The following is a 17,285-nucleotide window of genomic DNA, read 5'->3' as shown; positions in this document are numbered from 1 at the left end:
ACTTAACTAATAGTTTTCTAAGAACACCACTTACCTTGTCAAAGTTAATCAAGCATAAGCAAATCAACCTAGCTTTTTAATTCAATAAAGTAAACTGAATACAAGACCATAAAACACTCGTCTTTTTTGTCATAATATGTCGGCCTATTTCTCATTCATGTCATTCGACATGTATAGTACTACCTAGGACATATTACAACGTCATCTGATTTAAATAGGGAAGGAATTACTGAAAATTCTATTTGCTCCCACGAGCATGGTGTACACGGTGCACCCAGTAAATTTGTTCCATTTTCGATGAATAAATGTCTTATTTCAACAAATGTTCGTTTTAAGTATAATTTTCAGCGAAAAAATATGTTTTACATTCCATGAAAATTGTTCTAATTTCAATAAGTAAATATTCTATTTCAATAAATGTTCGCTTTAAGCATATTTTTCAGCAAAAATATATGTTCTATTTTCTATTTGAAAAATGTTCTTTTATAGCTTATTTTTAAACAAAAACTTTTATCTATTTTTCGTAAAAATATGTTCTATGTTTGATGAGTAAATTTTCTACTTAAGTAATTGAATTATGGTAATGTTCCACCTCAACAGTAAAATGTTCATCTTCATATTGAATTTTGGTAATGTTTCATTCTAATAGTAAAATGTTCGTTTTCGTAAGTGAACTCTTGTAATGTTCCACTTGAAAAGTAAAATATTTGTTTTTTTAAGTGAATTCCTATAATGTTTTATTTCAATGATAAAATGTTCGTTTTCATTTTCATAAATGTTTTATTTTACGTAATGGGAGCACTATTTAACTCCTGGGAGCACAATCCACTGATTAAGGAATTACTAACTAAATTAACTTGAATGTGCTAATTTAATAGAAATGGAAAATAAAACCCGCTAAATACAAAACCAACTGTTAAGAGCTAACTTTTCCAGAATTAAGGAATCTTCTCTTCAAGTAGTTGCCCGCCGTTGTAAGTGATTGTAAATGCCCATGGTAAATGGAGCTGGATAATGGGTGAGTTGTTAAAAGAGCTAACTAATCCCTAGCTTTACGCTACCTTCTTGCTGTAAGTTGCCACGCTTATTCAGCCATGTAATGTAGCTCATTATTACATCCTAAGCTAATATGATATGTATAGATTACATGATTCTTAACAGAATACATAGCAATAAAATTACACATCACAATATTAAATAAAAGAGAAACAAACTCCTAAATGAATGAAGACTCCCATGTTAACGTTGACTTCATTAATGAACCCAGAGTAACAAAGGAATCAATGGCTCGATGGGCTGAAATGATGACCCCATTAATGGTTCACAAGGAACAACAACTTTTAAGGCCATGATACTTTCTCCAACCATGTTGATAAGTTTGTGTTTTTGACCAAGTGTAATGAAGGATCCACGCTTGTAATGATAAGTGCATATTCTAACATCATTTCGTTGCATATTAGAATGCATTTTCATGTATTATTAGAGTCTTTACATTGCATTTATGCATATGTCCCTTTTTATAAACTATGGAACTTTCACAGGTTGTTTGGTTTCTTAATGTAATTTCAGGCACTTTGGACTCCTATTTGCAGACTATTAAGACACATGGATAACCTTCAAAAAGATATATCATGTATCCAAAACGGATTGAAATTGAAGAAGATTCAAACTACTAAGGGCTTTGATGAGCTATTCCTGAGAGGCAACCCAAGTTTTCTAACCTTATTTGTTTTCTTTTTAATTTTAAATTTAGGGAATTTTAGTTTTTTTTTTATTTTCTTACGAACTTTTAAAATTGTGCAAATGGGATCTAGGGGTTGAGTTCCTATTATTCATTTAGATTAATCTCTAGGTTTTTTGATCTTATGATGTGTAAGGAACGAAGTTCAACTCTAAGTTTTTACCCACAACCCTTTTGGTATAGTTTTTCCTTTCCTACTCTTCAAGTTTTGAGAGTCATCTCTCTTTTTGCCATTTATATTGGTTTAACTTGATTGTGTGGTTGAGTAAGTTGTTCTTGTCATGTGGTTGTGGATGTTCCCCTTTTTGTTCTCCTCGTATTATACTTTATCACATTGAGGGCAATGTTTTATTAAGCTTAGGTGGGAGAATTTACTCTTTGGGTCAAGACGTGCGTATATAATCCATTTACGTTTGTTATAGATTCTTTTTTCTTGAATGTTTGCATGTTTTGGCTTTGTGGACATGCCTTCTGAAAACCTTCACGAGACCTACTCATTCACTAGCGCAACCTAAGGGTTGTTGTACATGCTAAGCGCAATTGTGATTCATACAAAAGTGAGTTAGGATTTATTATTTCTTAGTATTACGAGCATATTAGTTTAGTTTTTGCCTTCTTGTTGCATTCATACATGAAATATTTGTTTTAATTCATGAGAATGATGATTCGTGAGAATTAGGTATATCTTGGATATTGTAATTAAATTATATAAGATTGAGTTAGATTTCAATGACTGCTTCATGGGTACGATTGTTTTGCAACTTGAATGGTTTGTGGTAAGATTGGTTGATTTCTTTCAAGAAAGACTTGGTTTACTTGGAAAGCATAAGCCTACTGAGGATTTTTTTAAAAACCTTTTAGACTAATACATCTACGTTACTCTTCTACTTTTGTTGTGTGATAGTTACTCATGAAGTATGACTCTTGAATTTGACTTGCCCTTCTTTGAAACTTATATGACATATGCATGTGTTGATATGATTGAGGCGGTTTATTGTTTTGAGCCTTTAAAAATATTTTCTTTTCGTATCTATTTTTCCTTTTAATTAGTCATGTCTTGATCTTTTGATATCTCATTATCTTGATTAATCTACATTATAAGACTCTAGCATTTTATGATTTCTCTACCCAAGTCTTGCTAAGTGGTGTAGCATTAAAGTTCATGTTCTGAACTTATTTTTTTTAGTTTGCGGTAATTATTGGAAGAAATGATGTATGTCGAAAGAATAATGTTTGAAATTATAGTGTGAAGTGCAAAACGAAAATAATGATGAATAAGTTGAGAAAAAAAAAATCTGAAAAAAAATAAAAGAAAAGAAAGAGTGAAAAAAGGATTAAGTTAAAGGTTAATGCATTTTGTTGGAGTTGATAAGGATGGGTATTATCTTGATTTATTGACAATGTGTTGTTGAACTATTGTAGCGTTTTCAGCTAATGGCCATAGACGTTGAAGTATTGTTTCCTCCACTAGTTGGCTTTTAGCACAACATTCTCAAATACCTTTCCTGCCCTTACCTTAGTCACACTACAACATGTTGTAAGTCCTCATGATCTATATTCATGTAACAGCCCGGTCTTCCGAGCTGTTAATGGAACACACTCGACAACTTATAAACTAGAATTTACCTCTTAATTAACTCACAATGGAAAAAATAACCTTAAATTACACCAATAACTTGAGAAAATTCCCAAAATTATATACAACAAATTATAAATAACTATTATCCAATCAAGTAACTAGATACAAACTCAATCCTTAATCAACGATGAAATCTTGATCTCGCTTCATTTTGGCTTAAGTCTCAATACACAACCTACAAATTCAGGGAAGAAATACAAAACAAACGAAATTTCAAAATGAGTGGAAAACTCGTAACCTTTACTTCTGCCCGTTATAAACATTTTATTTTAAATCATTTCTTCCCGTTACAACGTTGGTATAGGTCATTCTCTTAAACAAATTAGTGGTAAGTACAGGATTTGGACAAACGCCTCCTCCAAAGTTCGTATGGATCATAGTAATACTACCCCCAAGGTTCATATGGAGCGTAGCCGACCATATCAGGTCAAAGGAGTAACCATCCTCCACCCATACCTTGCCCACTTTTTATTTTCAGTTCATAAACTATGTCAGCCAAACAGTTGCTATAATAGCCTTGTTTTTAAGTACCTTTATTTAAATATTAATTATATTTATTAAGTTAATTATGTTTTGAAAATTCTTATTTTATTTGAGTTGCGAAGTATAAATTTTATTTGTCATGCTGTAATGTATTAGTTTATTTAATTATATGAGATTATTTTTATTATTTTTATTATTATTAAAACTATTTTGGGTCTTATCTGCGACTAAATTGTGTGCTATTTGGTCAAATAGGAAGTCAAAGTCGATTTTTCCTTCAACTCTTATACCTTTTGTCGGTTTAATGAAATAAAACCCCAACCCGTGAAAAGAACCCAAAACCCATTCCATTATTTTGTTTCTCGTACCTCCTTCCTCGTAAAATTCCAGAACCCCAAAACGAAACCCCTCCCCTGTTCTTTGGGCTCGACGAACTGAAACCCCCAAAACCCCGTGAAACCCCGGTGAACCCGCGCCGTCGTCGGCCGTTTTCCGTCACCGGAGACTCGCGCTGCACCTCGCAGCCCTGCTCCTCTCTCCGTCGTCGTCGCGCTGCAGCTGTACTACCTCGCCGGCGTTTTTCGCGGCTGTCGGAGACCTACGCACTTCGCAGCCCTTGTTCATCTCTCTCGTGTGTGGTGTTGTTGTTCGTGTTCGTTATTTCTCCGTTTTCTCTCTCCTGTTCTTGTGTCGTCGTTGCGGTTGGTTGCTGCTGCCGTTCTGTGCCGCCGTGGCCTGCTGCTACCTCGCCGGTGCTCAACAAGCCTCGCGAAGCTCCACTTCTGAAGCTTCGAAACCCCCTCCTTCATCCCGTTGTTCTTCGTTGCTCACGCAGAGTAGAGGTATACTCGTACCTCTTTATTTTCCTCTTCAAATTCTGATTGAAAGTTTTGCAAATTCAATCTAAGTTGCTATTGTTTGTTGCTGCTGCGTTATTGCTGAAGTTTCAAAACCTCTCCCTCAACCCTCTGTCACACTCTTCTTCGCTGCTCTACTTGAGCAGAGGTACACACCTCTTGTCTATTTTCTTTAACTTTCAGAATTCTTGATTAGTGAGTCGAACTCAAGTTGTTATTTGTTGTTGTTACTACTGTTTGTTGCTATTGCTTGTTAGTTGTTGCTGTTGTTATTGTTTGTTGTTGGTGTGGTGGTGGAGTTGTGAAGTTCTTTATGGTTATTGGTGTGCTATAGTTATTGTTGTTGTAGTTATGTTGGCTGTTGTGGAGTTGTTGTGGTGGTTGTGGTGGATGTTATTGGGTTGCTGTTATCATTGTTATGTTGTTGTTTTTTTTGTGGTTGTATCATTGTAGTGGTGATGGTAATGCGCGGTTGTCAATGTTGTTGTATTAACTTTTTGGAGTAGTTGCTATAGGTGGTGGTTCTTTTGTCGTGGTGGTGGTGTTGGTTGTTGGTGTTTGTGGTTGCTGCTATTATTTTGTTGTTATGTTGCTATAGTATTGTTGATGTTATTGTGATTGTGGTTGTGGTGGATTTTGGTTTGTTGTTGGGGGTAGAGGTGGTGGTGGTGTTGCAACTTTGGCATAGTTGATGTTGTTATAGTTGGTATATTTAATTATCGGAGTAGTAGTGATTGGCATCTGTTCTAGTTTTGGTGGTGAAGGTGTGAGTTGTTGTGGTTTGTGATGTTGTTCTTGTGGTTGTTGCGTTGTCGTTATGGTTACTGCTATAATGTTGTTCTGGTGTTGTTATAGTAGTTTATTAATTGAGTTAAGAAAACTAAATTGTTGATGATTTTAGAAAAGCGTATTGATTTAGATTAAGTGATGTGGTTAGAGGTTGTTTAGTGAATAATTTATTCATCTCTATTATGGTTTAGATGTATTATCGGATAGTCGTTGTTGATGATGTGATGGAAATCATAATCTTAGAATTGGGAGTCTATTATGATTATTGTAGTTGGAGTTAATATGTATAAAGTCCAGTTATGAATTATGAATTATGGGGTTGACTTCGTTAATTTCTATTTGCGGGATTTAGTTGATTAGCATGGTGGTTGCTTTAGAAAAAGTTAATTAGAATAGTTAAGACTGGTTGTTGAAAATTGTTATTGTGATGAGGTGATTATTGGAAGATGATTTGGAATGGAGTATCGTTCGGAGTTATGAAAGGGATTGTGTTGTTGGAATTGTTATTCGGTTGGTTAAGGATTTGAGTGCAAGATGGAAATCAGTTTATTTATGTGCCAAGTTAGCTTTATATTTTCATTATATTTGTTGGTAACCAAATTATGTTCTTGATTTAGGTAAGATTGTGTGTTATGTTTAGTTGGTTTAGTTATATAATTTAGAATTATGATTATGAATTGGGATGCTAGCCGATGTAGCTAATATCATCAAATTTATAGTTATTAATTAAGGATTAAGGAAATTAGAATGTTAGAGGTTGATAATTTGTGAATTGGGAATTAGTTTAAGTTTGATTATTGATTATTGATGTTATCGTGAGATAGTTGTTGGAGAATGGCTATGTAGACATATATAATTCAAGATGATATGGGAAATCAAGTTATGATGATTGGAGGTTTCGTATAATTGTTATAGAGTTGAGGTAACCTTTAGGTTCAACAAAATGTATTTGAAGGCTCCTGTGTGCGTTACTATTGAATTTTAATATCATATATCTTTGTGGTAATGGCCATGATTATAGATACATCTCTATGAGTTAGTTGTGAATTGCTATTGGATTGTTATAAAAGTATCATTTTGTTCAATTATCGAAATCGTTCGAAAATACTATATTTCTCAAAATATGATTTGGTATGATAATGAGGAAATGATTCAGATATGAGTTAAGACCAGATAAGGTCAAATATGGTTTTATGTTATGAGTATTGAGGACTCAAGTATGAATCATTAAAAATCTTATATTTTATAAATATGAAAGTGAGGCATGAATAGGCACCCCGAGTTAGGGCGAGTAGAGTCCCTAGTTGTTGCCTTCCAGTTCCTGGCGTTATAGGACATGTCCGGGTAAGTCTTGCAAGCATAATAATAAAAGGCTGGTGACGATCCTCAATAGTTTGGAGACAACTGGTACTGCGTGGTACCCCTCTCCACTCGCGTTCATGCCAAACGATTTGATTTTGTGAAACTATAATAACTGAGTCAAATGTGATTATCTGTTATTATAACTATGTGTTAGTTTTCAAAATACACCTAAAATTGTATTTTCTATTACACAGTGTGTACTCAGCTTTGCTGATAGTGTTGTCATTTATGTGGCCTGTCACTTGGTGGGTGGTAGAGTCAAACATTGTTGCAGGTTTGGTGCTGTGAGCTCAGGATTCTGAAGTGAAGCAAGATAAAGATGTCGTCGTAGCTTATGGATTGAGTTTGTATCTAGATAGTGTATTTGAGATTAGATATTTATATTTCGTTGTATACAATATTTGGGAATATTAGTCGAGATATCGGTGTAATTGAAGTCTTATATAAAGGATTTTGTTTTGTGGGCCAATAACCCACAGGTTTCAGGATCGTTTTATAGGTTATGTTTCCGCTGCGAGTAAATGTTTAATCCGAGGCTTATTAAGCATTGATTGTGATTAGTGGATCTTAAGTGTATTTACCTAGCAGCTCGGGAAAGCGGGCTGTTACAGTTGCGTATTCATATTATCAAATAATATTTTCATAATCAACTCACAACATCATATTCATAACTATGGCTATAGTACAAACTTAAGTATCAAAAACATAACAGAGAGATCCACATACATAAGGGCATGAGTAAATTATTTTACTGAACATAAAAGTTACCTAACCGCATTACAATTCCAACAACACAATCTCCTTCATTAATCTTGATCTCCAAATGAGACTTAAATCCATAATCATTCTCCAATAATTTCGCTCACAACAATAACAATAATTAATAATGTAATAGCCCTGTTTTTAAGAGCATTTATTTAAAAGTTAAATATAGTTATTGAGTTAATCATGTTCTGAAAACTTTTATTTTATTTGAGTTGGAGTATGAATTATATTGATGTGTTTGTAATGTATTTATTTATTTAATTATATGAGATTATTATTATTATTATTTTATATTTTGGGTATTGTGCAATTAGTTGAGCGGTATTTCGCAAATTAGAAAACCAAAGTCGGATTCCTTTTCGAACCATTCGTTCCTTTGTTATTATTGTAGGTCAATGAAACCCCATCACCTTCCTTTACTCTCTAGTGGATTCTAAAATTTCAAAACCCCAAAACCCAAAAGAGAACCCCAACCTCGTGAAACCACTTCTCCCTTGCATCTCTCTCTGCATGTGTTGTTGTCATGTCAGCCTACTCGCCTGAGTTTCGAGCGTCCTGCCGCCGCAACCTGGCGGCGTATCCGTCCATTCCCTTTGCCCTTGTCGCGAGTAGTTGATGTTCGCAAGTGCGGCGCTCGTGCACCGTCTCTCTCCCCTTTGTTTGTTGTTGTTGTAATCTAGCGGTGGTGTCGCCGTTCTAGTTTGGCCACCGCGATTCGTAGCTCGCCGGACCTGCTGATGCACTGCTGCTCGTCGGTGACGCCGCTGTGCACTGAAGCTTCGAGACCCCCTCTGTTCCTTTTTCCCCTGTTCTTCATTGCTATTGTGAGCAGAGGTATACTCATACTATTTCTTTTTCTCTTGAATATCTGATTTCAAGTTTTGTAAATCAAGCCCAAGTCGCCGTTGTTTGTTGTTGTTATTGTTGTTGTAGTGGTGTTGTTGGGTGGTTGTTCTGTGTGGTGGTTTATTGCTTATAGGTTATTCCATTGTTGTTGGGTTGTTGTGTTGTTCGGTGCTATTATGGTTGTTCGTGTGGCTGTCGCATAGCTAATGCTACGTTGTTGTTGATGCGAGGGTTGTCATAATCTTAGAATGGGGAATCTGTTAGGATTAGTGTAGTTGCAGATATATATGCAGTCTAGTTAGTAGTTGTAGGATTAGTTTCATTATTTTCTATTATGGGATTTAGTTCGATTAGTATAGCAGGTTGAATTAAGAATGGTTAATTAGATTAATTTCTCATATTGTGAGGAGTTAATTAATTACTGTTATTGTTATGAGGTAAATTGTTGGATAATGATTCTGAAGTTGAGTTCCATTTGGAGATAAGATTAATGAAGGAAATTCTGTTGATGGAATCTGAATTGCGGTTCAGGTTACTTTTATGTTCAGTAAAATTATTTACTCATGCCCTTCTATGTGTGGATCTCTTTATTCTGTTTTTGATAAATAATTTCGTACTATGACCATAGTTATTAATGTGATGTTATGAGTTGATTTTGGAAATGTTATTCGATGAATATGAATATGCAAATGTTTTGCTGGCTTAGTTAATAAACTGAAAATAGAAAGTGGGCAAGGTATGGGTGGAGGACGGTTACTTCTTTTGACCTGATACGGTCGGCTACGATCCATAACGAACCTTGGGGGTAGTATTGTTGGGCTCCATAACGAACCTTGGAGGCAGCGTTTGTCCAAAGCATGTACTTGCCACTGATTTTGTTTAAGAGAATGAGCTATGTCAGCGTTGTAACGAAAAGAAATGATTTGACAAATAAAATGTTTATAACGGGTCGAAGTAAAGGTTATGAGTTTTCCACTCATTTTGGAATTTTGTTTTTTTTGGACTTCCTTTCTGAATTTGCAGGTTTTATGTTGTGAGCTCGGAATTGGAAATGGAGCAAGATAAAGATGTCATTGTAGATTATGAATTGAGTTTGTATTTAGATAGTTGATTCAGGAATAGTTACTGATTTCTCATTGTATAAATTTTTGGGAATTTAGTCGAGTTACTTGTGTAATTAAGGATATTTTTCCGATGCAAAGTAATTTATTTAAGAGTTAATTTTAGTTATTGGATGTTGAGTGTGTTTCACTAGCAGCTCGGAAGAGCGAGCTGATACAAGAAACTCCTAATATAATCCCATTCACCAATCTTACTTCATTGCTATTCCTTGAACATTAACTAATTAATATGAATCCCATAAGATAGATGCAATTACTCCAAAAATAATAACAATAATTAACTGTGATGCTCAAATTATCTTAGGAACATTCCTAACACCAACAATAATAACAATAACTATTCTAACTTTAATCTTAACTATTATTGAAAATAATCACAAAATAAACTAAGTAAAGTCTGATTTTCATTTTTGCAAATCGAAAGCAAAATCAGTTTAGCTTCTTAGCTTATGCAAGATTAACCCAACATAATCAAACCAAGTGACTTCATTAAACAAATCAGATTAAGGCCTAACTATTAGAATTGATTAACAAGTTTTGCTAGGATGGCTTGTTTATTCAAATCAAATTATAAGCCCAGATTCAACTAATTGACTTGGGTAATAATTTGGCTTAAGCTCCAAACACGAAATTCTTTGTTTTGTTAAGGACATGAAATTCTCCATGGGAGATCTAACGCAAAGTTAAAAGAATTAACGATTTTTGCTTTATAAGATCACATTAAAAAAACTGAAGATCACAATGGAAAACTCGAAAAGTTCGAGGTCACCTATTGGAAATTCCCTTTTCGGTACCCTTTGCTTATAAATAGCTACGCTTCTTCGAACAATTTTCCTATGCTTTTGACAGGCTTTGAGACGCTATGATACTTCGAATATACTTACAACACACATACATACACTTTCAAAAATTAACACAAAATCAAATACTCATTCAAACACCTTCAGACATTCTAATTCATATTTCAAGTATCAAGATTATTCATCATGCTGATCGTTGCATAAGACCCATGCAACAACGGTATAATTCCTGAGGGTCAATTCCAATTTAATTCATTTTTTTACTTGTAATCTACTTTCATGAGTAGATCTTAAAGGATTAACATCATTCTATACATTCTTCTCTGATCTCCCTTTTTTTTTATATTTTATTCATATCCATGTCATGTTGTATGATTTAATGTTTTATTCACTGCACATGTTTTTGTTTTGTGTGAATCAAAGACTTAAATAAATATTCTAATGCTAGATTCAGTTAATTTGGACAATTGGATTAGGTTCCTAGTAATTTGATTACATAAATAACTTGTTACCAAAAATTAGTCTTTTATGTGTTTATAAAACAACATTGATTAATTTCCGATCACATTAACATATTATGTGGTTTTTTAATTGCATAACACTACATAAAAATTGTTGTTAAGTTGTGATACTAACAAACCGTTTTCGTAATGAGTATCGAATTGTTGAGAGCTAACTTAAAAGTTTGAGGACGAACTTTATTTTTAAGGGGAGGTACATGTAATATCCCGAATTTTTAACGAGTTTGAAATAATTATTTTACCCAAATAATTTATTTACATTGACTATTTTTTTTCTTAAACTCTAATAATTTCAAATTATCCATTTTAATTTGTTGATTTATATATATATATATATATATATATTTTATGAAGTCATCAACTAAAAAGAAAAAACTACATCTCCATTTCATTCAAGTTCATACGATAGAGTATGGAGCATTCTAACAATTTCTCAAATTAAATCCAAGCTCTTAGTCTTCCAATTAGCCAAGTGAATTCAACGGGCCTTTTAGAACTGATCATCAACTTCAGTTACTGATGGGATACAAAAAAAATAATGAGTTGTTTGATCTTCCCAATCTGATTCATCTTCCTCCTCTTCACATCCCATTCCTCCATCCTATATATACTCCTCTAATTCACATCACTCAGCACACATCTCTTCTCTTGCTAACTGGTAATGTTCTCCCTCTTCTCCTTCCTTTGTAATCTAAACTCCAGTTTCACGGCTACAATAACAACAACAAAAAAACAGTCTTGAATATGTAAACAACCCATCAACAGAACAAACCGCCGAAATTCGCCATACATTGACACACACAATACTATTCTTTTTCTCTACAGCCATATATATACTCTGAATTTCTCGAAAATTCGAATTTGTTCAGCAAAAAAAAAAAGGGGAAATATAGAGAGAGAAAATGCTGACGTAAACGAACCCACCAACGACACCTGAGTTCTGGCGACCCGAATCGGCGTCGTGCTCTGGTTGTCGGAATGCCAATCTAGCTCCATCTTCCTTCTTCTTCTTCTTCTCTGCTTCCTTTCCCTTCATTTCTTCTCTCAGTTATTTTCCTTCATGGTATACAAATATGTTTTGCAAAGTCAGTAACTTTGGTTTAATGGGTTACAACCCAATTGCTTTTCATATCTTAACAAAAAAACAAAAGAAAACCTTGGTCTTGTCTCTTATACGAGTACAGCCATGTTTCCCTTCTTTTTTTAAAAAAAATAATTTTTTTTTCTTTTGTCTAACTTAAAAGACTAACAACCTTTTGTAATTACAATTTAGTTTATGTCGCTTTATTAGTCACTAATTAGAATTATTATTGTGCTATTGTATACGGAGAATACATAGAAGGTGAATTTTAGGCCGACTTTTGCTACGCTACGTGCACTCGAGGTAATTCGCAATGTCCATCCACTTTAGAATCCCGTACAGCAAAATTACGTGCTACGTGTTTACAAACGTGCAATTGTGTGAACTTTATTATTATTGTGTAAAGTACTACTATATGTACCATATGACTATATTATTAATAATATTGTAATTATAATGTTATAAATAAGTACTTTACCGTTAGTCTACATACTATGATGGTTTTGTACAACTAATGTTATTATGTTATTCTAAGGGAACTTGGTACTGGTATAATTAATGTTAACTCATGTAAGTTGATGACTATTGGATTATGGAAAAGTTATGTGGTAGGTGTTTGCCGTGTACTCCTAACCAAATATAATTAACCTACTTTCATGCATACTAAGCAAGTATAATGGAAGTAGGGATCGTATCCACATGGAGCAAAGGAACTTGATCGAAAACTAGCAAATTAAGAACCCTAGCATGTGCTAAGGCCAAAGTAGCCGAATAGGGGGGGATTTGGAACAATGTAAGTAAACTAAACTACTCACAATACTAAAACACGAAGAGATTACAATATAAAAAGGCCTTGGGCTCGGTTAACATCCACCCTAACCTACTTTGTGATCATGAAACCTTAACCCTCAACCCTTCCTATGGTCACCTATCGAGAAGTCGATACCTCTATCCTCCTAGATCGTGGTTTAACACACGATCCGCGTGGTTTGAACCGCTCTTACTATGACTTAACTCAAATGAATCGCACTTAAGTCCAAACCAAAGTAGCATTAAAGTCGAGGAACACGATAGGATTACTAATGTTATCAAAGCAACAACATTCAAGTAATAAGCTATGCTTCTCTAAGTGTACAAGATTAATGTTCAGCATTTAATCAAACACCTAGTATGCTACATGGAGCTAGGAACACAACAATCCGATTATGCACCTAAAACTAGCATTAGATGATTCACACAACAATACTAGTAACGTTCCTAGCAAAGATTATGCAAATATCATGGAAAAAAAAACAAGAAGCATCACAATTACCATAAGAAAATAGAGAGTAAGAAGTTCTCACAAGTGGATTAGAGCTTCAATAACCAAATCCAAGATGGAAGTTTAAGCTAGCAAAGCCATAGAGTTCATTACGAATCCAATAAGAAAGAGTAGATGAAAACCTATGGAACACCCTTCTCTCTCTACCTTTCCTTCGTAGTTAGAACTAAAAATAAAAGCTAACATAACATGCTTACCCTCCAAGGGAGGAAAAGAAAATATAAGGTGTTGCGGCAGTGGTCGCGACACACGACATAGCTCGCGACTCGCGACAACAGGCAGGTCGCGATTCGCGATACTGATCGCGGGTCGCGACATGCTCTCTGCCTCAAAAACGTACCAAACCAAAAAAAAATACAAAGAGAGAAGAAGTAACTTGGCTTTTGAGTAAGCCATGGAGCTGTAGAACTGAAGTGAAATCAATCCTCGGGCGACGAACAACAACGAAGCTTGAACCACGGACCTCGGAACTCGAAACTCGAACAAAACTCGAAAAACCTCGGAAGATGCACCATAAAGGACCACGAACAAGGACCCCGGGATACAAAAAGTGATCGGAGGGCTAAGATCGGCCCTCGAGTGTGCCACCATGCAAATCACTTCCTAGACTCCTCAAATCACAACATCCTCCGGCAACACCTCCTAACGTCAAATCTCTCCTAAATCCCGAAACTAAGCTCGTACCGACACCAAAAACGCCCCGAAATCCGCCTAAGATTGGCGGATAACTTGGACACATCATTATGATTAAACGATGTATGTGATTTCGGACTTTATGGGTAATGTGATATTGGACGTTTGACTTTTCATAACCAAAAGTAATTAAAGTGTATCATGTGTTATTGTATGTGTATACTGTGGTGTATGTTGTAAATTATATGTTCTTGGTTGTCCTAAAATTTACTAATTACGTAAAGTGGATATATGAAAAGGGAATGAAACCTATGGATTTGGATCCTCCATAGGTAATGAACAGCTACCCTGTGAAGTAGTGAACCTAGTGGTGTTTGATCATTAGGCTACCAACAGGTGGTGAACTTTTATTATTTTGTCATTGTCTTCCTCCTAATAGCGGACCTAGTGGCGCGCGTCTGCGGAGATCATTAGGCTATTAGTGAAGGGTGTGCACACTAGGGACATTCTATCAAACGATGTTGGCCATAAATTATTTGGGTGACGACCCACTGTTGAAGTAGGTGGTTACTGGGACTAGTCTTGGCCTACTGGCATTCCATTCCCCTTTCTTAATTAAAGATAACTTTGCATGAATTATATAACTTATTATATTAATGTTTTTTTTTATGATTGTTTGTGTACGTGTATACATTATAATATAATATGTTAAATACTATATGAAATTATTTTCAAAATAAAACTATTACTATTTTACGGGATAGAGTTGGAATTACTTAGTTTTTACTAATTTTTGTATATTTCTTCTCTTTTTCTTTTCTATTAAATTTTGCAGGTTGGTGAAAGGGGATTACGTTCCAAAAGTGAGCGCTCAAGTAGTATTAGATCCACCTAATTGTGAAATAAAAGACTACCTTATTTTGAGGATTTATTATTATTAAGTTATCATAAGATTTTGGATTGTTAAAGCGAGACTATTAGGTTTGGTTTTATTTAATACCTTAACTAACTAGTTTTCAAGTTCTATTATTATACTATTACTTTAGTTAGCCTTACATTTGTTTTCGAAAGAAAATAGATGTGGCGTAATAACCCCAAGATTTGAATGGTCGTTTTTTTAAAAAAAAAGTAAAAAAAAATGTTGACTTTATTTAATAAAATACGGTTCAAACTTTGGGGTTGTGACATAAGTAGAGGCCATTTATAGGCGAATTTGATTCATGATCATATTTGTACCCTCATCTCCGAACTCAATTTTCGGTTCATTGACCATCTATGGAGTCATGAAGGAAAAATCTACACAGGAAGAACTAATTTTTTTTTTCTTCTTCACTTCTAACTATTCATTCAGAGTCGTCGCATTTTTAAGTTCTCGAGAGTTAAAAGAATTTGATTTCTCGATCCTATTACATTTGATAAGTACTTTTTCCTACGATTTTTCAATGTCAAATTAGGTTTATGAGTCTTTCTTTAAAAACTTGTTGGCAACTTTTAAAAATATTTTTAATAAAATCTTTGCAACAAGGTAGTCAAATATGCACTCATCTCGAATAAGCAATAAAAAAAACGACTACATAAGAAAAGAAAAACACTCTATTTTATTATAAATCCATGCTAAATATATCATGGTTGAAGCTAAGCATCTTTCTTCTTCTTGTTAATCCTTAGCTAGAGTTTCACATTGACTTTAATGACTCTCTCACGAACAAGTTCATGAATCTTCTTTATGTCCTTGGCTCTTTATTCAAGTTCCTCACTTAATTTGCCATAGAGGAGTCCACAGATTAATGTTGTACACAGTCTCAAAGAGACTTAAAAATGTGGTCTTGTGAGGGACCTTATTATAAGAAAATTCAGCATGGGGAAAGATCTCCTCCCATTGCCTTGGACTGTTAGTGGCTAAAGGCCTTAGCAAATTCCCAAGGTGCGGTTTGTGACCTCATTTTGGCCATCAGTTTGAGGATAGACGGAAGTACTATACTTGAGCTTAGTTTCCATTGAATTCAACTCTCGGAAGGTACTAAAGTGATGTTAATACTCCCTCCGTTTCAAAATATAAGGCACGCACGAGGTCGAATTTTGACCGTATGTTACTCTAAATTTACCTGGATAAAAAATTTAAAAAATTAATGTTATTATAGTATTTTTTTAGGACAAAATCTAACAGTATAATTTTTATTTATCATATTATGAGAGATATTTGTGGACAAAGCAAATTTTTGTAAAGCGTGAATGCCTTGTATTTTAAAACGAGAAGTAACCATTAAGTTGTATCCATCTACAGAAAGAGAGGTGATGAGGTGGAATTTCTGGAGGTGGAATTTTTGGTTATTCAAGTGGGAAAGTGGTGGAAGATGACAAAATCACAAAATTTGATATGAAGAGGTCTCACTTTCTCAGAGAAGTTGATGAAATAGTAAGGCCCATTCCGTAAGAGGAAAGAAAGAGTACAATGTTGGTAGTTGTGCATCATATAGTTGCTAAAGAGAGAACAATCACAGTTAGAGGTGAAAGTTTGATATACAATGAAATTAATCCTAATTTAATATGATCCGAATAAAATTTAGAGTTTCATTCATAATCTAAACCAACCCAGTTAGAATTTGGTCTAAATCAATCAATCTGAGTTCAAATACTAGATTGGATATAATCCCAATATCCAACTTTTTTAAACTATGTTTTCGATGAATCAATTTGACGTGAGCATCAATATAAAGTGTTTTGACAATAGTAGTAATTCACACAATCCCAAAAAAAAAATTAATAACACTAATAATTCATTACAACAAAAGGTTCAACGACAACATAACATCTTCAACTACACAACAACTTCAACTTTACATCAGCAAATTAAGATTTTGATTCTTAAGAAAAAAGAAAGGCAAACAAACTATTTGGATTTTTTTGAATAAAAAAATAGTTAAATCCAATCACAAACCTACAATAAGATATATTAACTGTACGATTATTATAGATTTTTTTTGTTCAATTACCCTCAATTCATTCCAATCGAAAAACCCAATTTAATTTTTCGAAAATACTCAATCCAGATCCAATACGAACATAGTTTGAGTCAAATCCAAGTTACTAATTTAATTTAAATTTCGATTTTTATCCCAATAACTTTCACTCTTAATCAAAAGTCACGACTAAATTAAAACATCCTAAAATGGAATATAAAGGATTAGAGTACTAGAAAGTTGGTGTAAAAACGAAGTTTGAAGGCGCTTCATATATACTTCTTATTGTTCTACCATGTCAGATTCTTATTGTTAGAAGCGGAGTTAAATTCTACACTTACAAAAGCTCGTGCAAGATGTAAAATT

General features: G+C 34.1%; 1 long non-coding RNA gene across 1 annotated transcript; it reads left to right on the top strand.

Moving 5' to 3' along the window:
* Window positions 1-843: 843 nt before the first annotated feature.
* LOC104897148 (uncharacterized) lies at window positions 844-9,712 on the top strand. Its single transcript, XR_008969511.1, has 5 exons — window positions 844-2,298; window positions 3,719-4,705; window positions 4,808-4,868; window positions 7,128-8,470; window positions 9,506-9,712. It is a non-coding gene; the product is annotated as an uncharacterized LOC104897148 (long non-coding RNA).
* Window positions 9,713-17,285: the final 7,573 nt, after the last annotated feature.

Source organism: Beta vulgaris, chromosome 5 (assembly GCF_026745355.1).
Source record: "Beta vulgaris subsp. vulgaris cultivar EL10 chromosome 5, EL10.2, whole genome shotgun sequence".
NCBI lineage: Eukaryota > Viridiplantae > Streptophyta > Magnoliopsida > Caryophyllales > Amaranthaceae > Beta > Beta vulgaris.
The sequence above is the reverse complement of the archived record's forward strand: the minus strand, read 5'-3'. Positions and strand labels throughout refer to the sequence as shown.